General features: G+C 42.4%; 1 protein-coding gene across 4 annotated transcripts in view; it reads left to right on the plus strand.

Annotated features, from left to right (window-relative positions):
* Window positions 1-215: 215 nt before the first annotated feature.
* The window catches only part of SLC25A13 (solute carrier family 25 member 13), a 143,358-nt gene continuing 133,504 nt past the window's right edge, over window positions 216-10,069 (plus strand). Inside the window, exon 1 of one of the 4 annotated variants that reach the window (XM_025209014.1) lies at window positions 216-311. The gene's annotated coding sequence lies outside the window, so the exon portion shown is untranslated. Of the gene's footprint in view, window positions 312-1,116; window positions 1,141-10,069 lie in introns of those variants that run through there. The other 3 variants (XM_025209018.1, XM_025209016.1, XM_025209015.1) reach the window with 3 other exon arrangements.

The following is a 10,069-nucleotide window of genomic DNA, read 5'->3' on the forward strand; positions in this document are numbered from 1 at the left end:
TCTGCTGATCGGGTTCACTGAGTATAATCCCCCTAAGGTTTCACTTTTGGGTTTCCTCTTACCAGTCCAAGGCCAGACCTGTAAAGGTTTCAGGGAGTTCGCTGGTTACATTTTATTAGGATTCAACCTGCTCCCCCCCATCCCTCCCCCCGCCCCCCCAAGCAAACAAACACTTAATTTTTTTAATTTAATTTTTTTTTTCTATTAAAGCAAACCACCCGGCCTTCTGTCCCTAGCCAGCGTACTGGGGTCCCACCAGTAAAGACAAATTGACACGTGCCTCTGTGTTTCAAAAGGCTTTTGTCTTTTCTGTAAGCAGTGCATGCTCATTTTGATTGTGTTGCAAGAAAGAGTAATTGCACAGATATTATCTGGCTAATCCAATCACTTTAAAATACTAATATAGATTTCCTAAAGAGCTTGGATCTGCTCCCACTGAATAAAACTTTTTCTTATGAAAGGACACAACAAAATAAACAAATGTTTGTACTTTAACAAAATGCAAACAGAGCACTAAACCCACAATACTTTCCAGCCTACAAAGGTCTGCTCTAAAGAAGCTTATTTTAATAAAGTTAATCACTGTCCAGGATGTCAGCATATGGCAGCTTTCTTGTTAAAGTAGCTGACTTGTCTGAAACTCCTACTATTTGGGAACAACAATATTATGCCACATGTTTGCTACTATGAATGAAATTATCTTCCCCTGGTGTCTTTTGCATTACTCATGCTGGTTTTCTTTCAGGTTTTTACCTCTCCCATTCTCTGTCCTCCTCAGTGAGAGCAGTTTATCAAGCTCCACTTTTATCAAAGTCTCTGAGATTTAGGACTTTTCGGTTTTCACTTCACTGAGGTCAACCCAGTTGTATTTCCCTTCCAGTTTTTCCAGTTATACTATACTTATAATTTTTATAATCTAGAATTTTTCTGGTTACACAGTACTCTTTTCTCGGACATTTTAAATATCTTTTAATTTGTCTAAAAATACTTGCCTTTTGTACCTCCACCCATTCTGTATTGTTCAGTCATATTTTTTTCCTTTAACTTTAATTTCACAGGGGTTTCAGTGACCAGAATCCTTTAAGAAAATATTTCAGAAGTCCATTCTGAAGGTTCAATACGCTTAAACATAGTGAACTGGTGAGCTAGGTTGTGACTATGGTTCCAAGTCCCTTCAAGTTTGGCTGGATGATACCTGATATTATTTTTGATGTTATCTAAATAGTTCCCCAAGTTTTCCTGGTGTAGTGCAGACAGCTGCACTGAAGGGTTTTATAGTCTTCAGGTCAGCTGGAAAGGCTAGCATCTGAAACATGGAGTGTGTTCTGAGACACTTGCAAATTCATAATAAATAAAAAAAACTGAGAGGAGCTGTTGTATCATGAGAGGACTGTTATATCATGAGACTTGGGAGGGTCACTTTTGTAAGCTGAAATGACCACACTTAAACAAATGGGAAGGTCTTGTTGAACTCTGAGCAGTGCTTTGTCCTATAAGCGTGCTGTCTGAGCTCAAATCTTGTGTGAACACTTGTGAATAATTTTCCCACATAAATAGTCAGATGGGTCTACAGTTATTCACGTTTTTGCAGGATTGGGCCTTGATTTGTGGCCTAATTCCACACTGCATCTCAGTAATGTTTGCCTTTTTCACCTCAGCCAAACAATGGACTGGTGAGTTGAAGAATGATTTCCTAGCCCCCTCCCCCAAATTCCTTCAGTACTTTTCCTTTGCCAGTACTCTGCATGACCGCTTCTCTTAACTTTTTTTTATTATACCCCTTCAGACTTATGAATCACTTGGAATCTGACATAATTGTTCCTCGTTTGCTAGATTTCAAATGCTGACATTTTGAGCAGACTTTAGAACTCAGTCAATCAAAAACTCAGCCAATTAATACCAAAAAAATCAAAACAGTCCCCCCTCCCATGTTTGGGATACAGTTAATGCTACATAGTTAAGTATTCAGACATTAAGCAATTGGAAAGCATGAGGCTGTACACGCAAGCTTAAATAGTACATTACAATGTAGAATAGCAGTTTTTCTTATCACCTATTAGTATTGCATAATCTTTCTACATAATTTCTGGCTTCTTGCATTGTGTATTGCTGTTTGAGTCATTTAAAGTATGTTTTTTGTAAATTACATTGCAAAATATTTTTCGCAACACAACAGATCCTTACTGCCTACTGGAACAACAAAGAAATGTGTCATACATATTCCAGCAAATGTTTGCTAACTTTCTACCTAAATTAGCATTGTAGTTACCTGCCTTATGCTCTGGATTGCACATCAGGGAGGTTGCAGTATGTGCATAAAAACTTTGTTATAATACCATATGTAGAGCCGAGTTCAGGTCTCATGTACAGTCTTTTGCTTAATTTCTTTAAATTTTGATTGCTTAACTGTGTAACCTTAATATATATATATATATATGTATCAGTTTGATTCCTTGGTGGAATTGCTTACAGCAGGGCTGTGTCCAACTTCTGAGTGGCTGGGGGCTGCATCCTGCTACGTAGGTGGTGCAGCTCCTGCACTCCTGTGCAGGCTGTGGGTTTCCCAGACTGCTGCAAGCCATGTTGCCCAGTCCCCAAGGGTGAGGGCAGGATGTGGAGATGGAAGAGGGAAGGGGAGCTCAAAGACCACAGCAGGGACATTGGGAAGAATGGTGGATGGACAGCAACCCCTAGGCTGGATGCTAACCCCTCATGGGCTGCCAGTTAAACAGCCATGGCCTAGAGGGAAAAATGTCCATAATATGGAGCAAGTCAGCTATCAGATGCCCTATCTCAGACTTTTTTTTTTGTAATGTGGCTAAATTACCCATGCATGTTAGTGAGTCCAGTCTACCTTTGCTCTAGACATTGCTACAACGTCTTTGTTAGACCAGTTTTATTTTGCATGTGCAAAGTTGGACTGCTTTTTCTTGCAACTGTCATGCAGCTCAAAAAAAAAATTTGCATTGGTAAGTTCTATGGTACTTCTTAATGAGGGTTGTTTCCATGCCAGATTCTGCCTTTCTAGCACTTGTGCTCCTCCATGTAAGGTTACACCCTAGTATCTATAATGAGAGAAAGGTGTCTTTTTCTAACACTGTATTCCCAAGACAAATGAACTGTGTTTAGTCTTTAAAAAAAATCACATTTGAACAGTCCAAACCTCAGTATTTTGATACTTCCACTTCTATGTCATGTGTCTAAAATGGGAGGTTTAGCATGAAAATGCTTCTGCACCTGTGGGCTCCAGTCTTGTAACTGATAGCATGTGTACAGATTGCTGCATGGGCCTGTTTAGGGTTGTTGCAGGAAAAGCGTGCTATATCCTGATGTGATTAAGGCTACGATTTTGTCACAGCCATTTTAGAAATGGTGAATTCAAAGAAACAACATAATTGTTATGAGAGTCTTATGATCAGAAGCTGAAATGTGTAGAATTGTGGGAGGTATGTTTCAGTTTGAGATGTTGGCCTGTAGGAGAGAATGAGACATCAGCTGTCTACCCACAAGCTCCCGTAAAACAGTGCTCATAGAAAGGAAGTATATCCAGAAACAAATTGTTCAGCTGTTTCTACCAATCTTCATTTATTTATTTTTTTTATTGCTCTGTGCCCCAACATTTACTAGTTTCATAGTGTCATATTTGTAGGGTCGGAAGGGACCTAAGTAGATCATCAAGTCCAACCCCCTGCCTTGGGCAGGAGTGAATACTGGGCTCATATGACCCCAGCTAGGTAATTCATATGACCCCAGCTAGGTAATTAAACTAAAAAATACTGAGACAGAATCATAGCCTTAGTTGTAATATGTTCAGCTCTTGCATGTGAGAGTTATACCTGCTGCGTATTTTAAGATTGTAATTTAGTACATGATAAACTGATGGTGTACCGACAACTGATTCACTTACTAATTTTTTTATGTTAATAACCAAGGAAATTCAGGCTATGAATCTTGTATGGATATTTAGTGAAACTGTTCTCATGCTTAACTTGAAGTCTTTGCAGAATGGGGGCCTGTCTGGTAAAACAGATTGCTAACAAGGTCACATAAACAGATTGTGCCATTAACTGATAAGAATTTAAAAGTAAAGCTTACAATATTTGAGGTTCTGTCCAAGTTAGGGAAAAAATTTCTAGCAAAGAAGAGAAACAAAAATCTGGTGAACATGCAATGTACTTTTCTAGTTATTTTTAGTAGCACTCTAATGCATTTAATATTTTTCTCACTTTCTGTTTAAGTTGCTATCATCATATTTGCCATTAAACAAGTGTTTTTAACACATTTTAAAAATTAATTTAATTTCTTTTAATTTATGCATGTTGGTGGTGACCCTGTAAAACCACACTAAAACATAGCCTCCCTTCCTGTAGGGAAGAAGCTTTTAAGAAATCTGTTCAGGTCTATATTTTGGTTGTCTGTCATGTCCAACTTTTCCATCGTGATAATGCTGTTGGTAGGTATCTAGCTTCTATTACATCAGGAAACAAATTCCTTTTGCTGAGCAGCTTTCCACCTTGGAAATTAGCAGAGCTCTGCTAATATAATGCGGATGATACAATACGGCAGTGTTTTCAAACTTTGAGTTTATGCTCCACTGCAGTAAAAGTAGACATTTTTGTGCTCCCCTTCCCTTCCACTGACATGCATACACTTTAGCTAGCCTTACCAGTTCACCTTGCTGCCAGCACTTGGAGGGCTGATGTAGTGGGGTGCTGCCAATTGCTGCTGTGATGTCCACATGAACCTCACAGTTTGGGAAATGCGATACAGGATTAGGGACAGAAAGCCAGACAAGCTTACTTTCCTCACTGCTCAGAATGCATTTCCTGACAAGTTACTGTATTTACTCAAATTTAAGATGACCCTGAATATAACATGACCCCCCAGGATTAAATTCTGTACATGGAAATTTATAACAATTTTCCATGTATAGAATCTAGTTATTGGAGAGCCTCTAGAATTCATCCCCAGGAGGGCAGGCAGTGGGGGCAGCAGGTACTGTGGGGAGGTCAAGCAGTTACCCTATACTTGTGCCTGGCCCCCTGCCACCTCTGCCCTCTTCCTGCATCCCCAGAACCTTGGGTCCCCCTTTCCCCTCTGCTGTCCCTCCTATCAGTCTTTGTAGCTTCTGCTCCCCCACACCTAGCCTCTGCTTTCTCTTCCCCAACCTTACCCCTGCTCTCTGCAGCAGGCTTCATCCCTGTTCTAGCCTAGGGCACTGAGCATGGCCCCAGCCCTTGTAGCAGCCATGCAGGCTGTGCACTGCTACTGGCTGGGCTGGATCCAGGCTCAGTGTCCCAAGCTGCAGCATGGATGGAGCATGTCAGCAAGAAACAAAGGTAAGGCAGGAAGGAAAGGGGCAGGTGGGGGAGCAGATAGGGAGGAAGAGGCTGCTGGGGGAGATGGCGGGAGGCAGGGGAAGTGTGGTGTGGGGGAGGAGAAGGGCAGGCAACAGCTGCAGCTATGGCTGTTCTCTGGGTAGGGGCTGGATCCTGAACGGCAGCAGCCACTTATCTACCACCACTCTTGTTCTCAATTCCAAAATGAGGGGAGTTTTCCTCCCATGTTAAGTGGGAGGAAAGCCTCATCTTAGAATTAAGTAATTGTGGTTTGGTCATCTATTTTATTTGTCTGTGTTGATCAGAGAAATATTTGACGTATTTACTGAATGGCGGTAAACATTTGCTCCTTTACCTTAGCTTAAATTTTGTTCTTGATCTGTGAATTTGCTGCTTCTGTAGCTATAGAAAGATCTTAGTGATGAATTGAGCACCAGAATCCTAGTGCTTTTGTTTGTATAGCACCAAACCCTGAACTTGATTAGGTCCTCCGGACACTCCTGTATTACTTATTATCTAATAATGCCATGTCTAAGTTACTGTATAGTCTTGAGAGCCAGTGACAGAGAAGGTGATATTTTTATGATGATCAATATCTACAGTCATTTAAAAAAAAGCAGCATATTTTTTTATATTTGCTTTTTTTCTAGAAAATATGTGGGGAGATGAAGCTTCCCTTCTGAGTATTCTATCTCAGATTGCTTTTGGAATAAAACAATTTAAATAGAAGCTTTATTAAAATGTTTAAGAACACTGCCAATGCATTTTTCATAACATTTTAAAATAATTTCAGGCTATTTTCAATACCTTAGAAGTATAATATTCTTTGCCAAAAATGTTACTGTGGTCTGCAGAAAACCATGGGGTTTTCTAGGTTAAAATTGCTAATGTGGAGTGAGCTGCTGGCATTTTCTTCCCATTTTTCCTTTAAAAAACAGAAGAAAAAAAAAGGCACGTGCGAGTGCTGGAGGATGAATGCATGAGTGTGCACACATGCACTTATGCTTTACTTAGAAAATAAATGGAAGCTGTCACCAACCTGATCAAACTCCTCCTGTTGGACCTTTGCCATTGGCCTCACGCACTGGACCCATGTACTTCTGAGTTTGCTGAAGTCTAGGCAGGCTACATGTTCTGTCTCTGTCCATAGGCCTTTGTTCAGTCCTGGAGTACAAACTTTTCATTTTGGAACCTCTTGGATCCAGCTGCCCAGATATTTTAAGGCCTAAGTTCGTGTGTTAGGTCACACTCCCCTCAAAATCTTTCCTAGTACCTAACACATACTCTTCCAAAGCTCCATCTTGGTGGGTATTCTGGTTTATAGTTCAAGCCTTTTGGTACCTCTGACATTTAAAGCTAAGAACTTGGAGGTTGTGCAAAATAACTTTTTAAATGCACACATTTTAGTCAGAGAGAAACCAGAGATTTACAGATCTGTACCTAAAAGACAAAGACTAAAACACTTCCTCAAAGGTCATTACTATCCCACAAGATATTTTTTTGGCCCCTTCTCTAGTAACTGTTGACGTAAGTACCAGCAGGCATAGAGTTTAACCTAGATTTGGAGGCAAGAATTTGAACTGAAGTTTCCACAGGACCTGAACAGAGAATAAAACTGCCTTGGCAAAGAGTTTGCTGGACATGCCAGTGATTGGCTTATTTATGTGTTGAAATGGGAACTAATAGAAGGAATAACTATTTTCTATTTTAGGAGAGTTTATGGTTAGGTTTACCTTGATTAGCCTACCAGTCTGCAACATACTCTTCTAACAGTGCTAATCAATTTTAGCTCAACGTAGATCGAAATGCCACACAGAGAAGATTGCTGCCTTAGACTATAACATGTCAGTCAGTTGCAGAAAATCTAATACCCAGCAGCATTTTTTTCCTTTATTTTGATGGCTTTAGAAATGTAGGAGAGCAGAGAAGGTAGAGGGTAGTGGTAAGATGATACAATGTACGGTACAATATGGTAATTATCAGATTTTTTTGAATATAGATTTAGGTTGATGACTTGAACTGTTTATAATAAATTTGGCTTGATGGGGAGTAGGAGTTTTACACAGACGCATGTTGAGTGAGCCACTTGAAAAGCTTAGAAGCCAAAACCAAAAATATTGATTCAAGTTGATAGTAACTGGGATGGGGAAATTAATAAGTGTGAACTTGGGTTACTGTTACCCTTAAATTTTAACCTGGGTGACTGTAACCTCTTCCCTGCAATCGGTTATTAATTTATCAATGTGTCGTATTACCCAGTATATGATTGGGAGTTGAGTGAGTCTTTCTTTTCAGTCTTTGGGCATGGAAGACTTTAGGGAGGTATATAAGGACAAAACATTTGTGCCACAGCTGACACGGAGTCATTCTCTTTTGAGAATCCAGTTACACTGATGCTTCGGGACTGGATTAGGACCCACAGTTGTTTGACTGACAATCTAGTCTTCTGACAGTCTTCTAACAGCCTGTGTCCACTGTTGTTCAGATGAAGATGTGATTTTCTGCCCTATCGTTTAAAGAACTCAGATGTTATGTGTAGAGACATACTTGATCTGAGTTCTCATTGTAACAAGCTGCAGAGTTACCGTTAGTGACTACTTTACTAATGAGGAAACCTAGTGCTAGTCTGAACATTGACATGTTCTTAGGCCCCCACATCTGCTGAGCAGGGGAAATAGCAGCTGTGAAAATGACTAGCTCCCATCATTTTCAAAGCTTCTAACAGCAATCCACTGACAGCTGCTTCCCCTTCGCTGTTTCTGGAGCAGATAAATGGAGTACAGGTAGCTACAAAGTGGACAGTTACACTTAAGTACTCTGAAGTTAACTAGAGTACAATTAAGTCATAAAGTAGATAGTGGAGGTGAAAGATTCATACACTGATATGCAGATGCCCAGTTTATTACAGTCTAAGCATTGGGCAATACATTGGAACTAGCATTGTGTTTTGCAGTTAAGGGTATTATGTACTTACCCTCTGTGCAAAATGGAATACACTGTATCTGCCAAGGTTAGAGACAAAAGTAAGCTTTTGTTTGTTTTACTTCTTTTTTTATCACGCCAAATATAACCGAGAAACTGCTATTCCTTCCAGAGCATCATTGGCCAAGCTGACTAAATTCCATTTGCTGCAGCTTTGGGCTAAGTGCAGACAGTCAAAAAGCCTGAAGCTGAATCAATTCAGTCTTTGTAGGTCAGTTTAAATTGCACAGATTAGATTGAAACAGAAGTGATCAACAGGGATCCCAATTTTCTGTTTCCCATGGAAAAACGGAGAAAACCACTGGTTTCCCCTTTTTGTCAGAGAAAACGCGGATTTCTCCTTTTAGCAGAGAAACCTGTGGATTCCCAGCTTTTGCAAACAGCCCTACAGGCTGCTAGAGTTTCATCCTGAAAAAGCTGTTTGCAAATGGCAGGAAACCCCGGAGGGGGATGGCAGGTCCTGAGGCTCTCACTCAGACACAGCTCCGCTTGGCTCAGCTCAGCCTCACTCTTCTCTTGGAGCCTATGAGGTAAGTGGGGCCCCTCTGGCAGGGCTGGGGGGTTGCAGGTCATGGCTGGGGGCACTGGCAGGGCTGGTGGGGAGCCGGAAGCCCTGGTCCTGCCTGAGCAGGTGTCAGTAGTGGGGGAGGTGGCTCCATGCTGCTTCTGCTGTAACTGCCTGCTGTTGGAGGCAGGGAGCTGCAGCTGGGGGCCCCCTCTGGCAGCCCTGGGGGTCAGGGGCTGTGGGTGGGGGGCAAGAGGCATGAGTAGGGCAGGGGGGCTGTTGTGGGGGCAGTGATGGGTACCAGCAGTATTGGGGAAGGAAAGGGGGGTGTGAGGGGCACCAGCAGGGTTGGGGGTGCTTCAGGAGGGCTTTAATAATGAATTTTGAGGCTTTCATCAGATAATTCGTGATTTATTTTATCGGCAAAAACCGAGATCCCTGGTGATAAGACATTTACCTTTGGTTCAGGAAATGTAGCCACATGCCTGGAGTGGTTCAGGCCAGATGCCAGGGGGCACTACAGCATGGTTCTCTGGCATGTAGCCAGCATGGGCTGTGTGTTAGTTTCCTCTTCCTGCTGCCTCTGAGGTCTCTGGGATTTGCAGTCCAGAATTACAGCAGGAGGACTCTGCAGGATTGCTTATCACTTTTTCTTCCTGTTTCCAGGTGCCTCTGGGATTTGTGGTCCACAGTCACAGCCAGCAGTAAGTTTGAGCAGGGGAGGGGGTGTTTAACACCCCTCCCTGGCCCCAGACCCCAGCTGGGGTTTGCCGGGGTCGGTGTTGCCCCCCCGTCCCCGCAGACTAGGCTGCATCCCCAGCCAGGCTTGTCCCCCTACCCCACTCTCTTGTCAGCCAGCCTTACTGCTCCAGCTAGGGAGCAGAGGGCTGGGGCCAGCCCTGCTCTCTGGAGCAGACTGCCCAGCCCAGGGCTGGAAAAAATGCTGGGATTCTGGGGGATTGTGATTTTCATAGATTTCATAGACATTAGGGCTGGAAGGGACCTCGGAAGATCATCGAGTCCAGCTCCCTGCCTAAAGGGCAGGAAGTCAGCTGGGGTCATAGGATCCCAGCAAGATAAGCATCCAGTTTCATCTTGAAGGTGTTCAATGAAGGCGCTTGAACCACCTCCGGTGGCAGGCTGTTCCAGACCTTGGGGACTCGGACAGTAAAGAAGTTCTTCCTTATGTCCAGCCTGAAACAATCTTGAAGTAGTTTGTGACCATTCGCCCTCGTCATCCCTT

Source organism: Alligator sinensis, unplaced genomic scaffold (genome assembly GCF_000455745.1).
Source record: "Alligator sinensis unplaced genomic scaffold, ASM45574v1 scaffold196_3, whole genome shotgun sequence".
Classification (NCBI taxonomy): domain Eukaryota; kingdom Metazoa; phylum Chordata; order Crocodylia; family Alligatoridae; genus Alligator; species Alligator sinensis.